At 32.6% G+C, this 2,084-nt stretch overlaps 1 pseudogene; it reads right to left on the bottom strand.

Moving 5' to 3' along the window:
- Positions 1 to 1,384, bottom strand: part of LOC136833646 (uncharacterized) — a 47,183-nt pseudogene extending 45,799 nt beyond the window's left edge.
- Positions 1,385 to 2,084: the final 700 nt, after the last annotated feature.

Raw genomic sequence — 2,084 nt, forward strand, 5'->3', positions numbered from 1 at the left:
TATATATATATATATATATATATATATATATATATATAAAAATAATTCGGATTGACCTCGTTCTGACACTGGATGCAGGTTCGAACCTTGCTACCGGACATCAGAATGGCTTCATATTCTTGCATTTGGACCTAAGGCTTTGTAGTACCAAGCGTATCTAAAAAGTGTGAAGAATTCGAGAAGTTAAGAGGGCTCTGTGGTTATTACAATTACGTATGTATCTGGTAAAAATGACCAGTAGATTCTATATATATATATATATATATATATATATATATATATATATATATATATATATATATATATATATATATATATATATATATATATATATATATAGACTCCTAGCATGGGCTGATTCAAAGGAAAATTAAGAGCAATAGTCAATGCTACATGCATTCTTTAACAGCTGAATCGTGGATCAACCCCCTGGTTAGACAACTTCCACAATGTAATCTTCCTCATACACCCTTATAAAACAGCTCATCAGCAAATGTTGAACTCCTTTCACAAACTCCACTCCATTCATTGCTATCCTTATGCGCTATCCTTTCATCTCCCATTCCTTCCATATAACCAAACCATTTCAAGGAACTTTTAGTCTTACTTTCACCTACAATAACCTTTTTAACACTTCTATATATCTCCATAATATTCCTCACCCCATCATTTCCTGATATGCCATATATGCAATGCAAATAGCTCAAACCTTCAACCTTTTCTCTCATTTGCATTCAACATCCACACTTCATTTCCAGAGAGGAGTTTTGGCTCAACTATCCTATCATGCACTTCCACCTGTGTTTTCTTAAACTGTTCTGTACTCAACCTGCTACCTACTTGCTTCATCAGTTCAAAGGTTCACCTTTTCTATCATCGTGAGATTATATATATATATATATATATATATATATATATATATATATATATATATATATATATATATATAAATATATATATATATATATATATATATATATATATATATATATATATATATATTTATATATATACTGTATATATACAGATATATGTATATGTATATATATATATATATATATATATATATATATATATGTATATATATATATATATATATATATATATATATATATCAACTCTTGTATGCACAATGCTAACCCCCTTGAACATATCAGCTAAATTTAATATTTAATTTACCTTGTAGAAAAGACCATAACCTTCATGACATATGGTTTCACAGCTAGACAAAACAAATAACGAAGGTTAAAATTACCGGTATCCCAAACAGCAGGACAGACGATGACAGAGTCCTAAGAGGAACGAGAGAGAACTGCGAGAATTGGTTTTTTCAGACCACACACACACACACACATACACACAGCTCTACACGATCTCACAGTTCCGCGTCAAATGTGCCACGTTGTGGTTATTTCAACAAGTGGAGCTGCATTTTTCATATTTTGTTTTTTGTTTACCACTGCCAGGCTTTCAGTTGTAAACACATATTGAGTGAATAAAAGCATTCTTTAGGCCTTTTTTCTTACTAGGATTTCTGAATGAATTGGGGTACTGAAATGACAGTAAATAAATCAGCTATTGGCGTTACCGTGAATGACATTCTAACCGAGCTAGTCATCAACTCATCATTCTCAAAATATCCAACGTCTTTCAAGTATCATCATCATTACTATCATCATCTTCAAATCATAAATATATAAAAGAAAAGGATGATCATGAAATACAAAAACAACAACAAAAAGTGACGAACATAAGAACTAAGAACCTTGGAAAGTGCTGTGTTGCCAATCAATCTGCCATGCCAAGGAGCGGAACTGTGGCATGGTGTCGAAACAACGTGTTTTATCTCTATCGTCCGCGATAAGAAAGGGTGAGTGAATTGTAAGATTAGGAAACAGATAAACCCACTGTTGACGATATATCGAGTTCTTTCTCCGTGGGCCTCTTTAGTTTTCTGTAAAAGAAAACTGTTGTGCCGGCTTTGTCTGTCCGTCGGCAATTTATTCTGCCCCACTTTTTTTCTGTCCGCACTTTTTTCCCGTCCGCACCTTTTTTTCTGTCCGCACTTTTTTTTGTCAGCACTT

The sequence above is a fragment of the Macrobrachium rosenbergii genome, chromosome 52, assembly GCF_040412425.1.
Source record: "Macrobrachium rosenbergii isolate ZJJX-2024 chromosome 52, ASM4041242v1, whole genome shotgun sequence".
NCBI classification, from domain to species: domain Eukaryota; kingdom Metazoa; phylum Arthropoda; class Malacostraca; order Decapoda; family Palaemonidae; genus Macrobrachium; species Macrobrachium rosenbergii.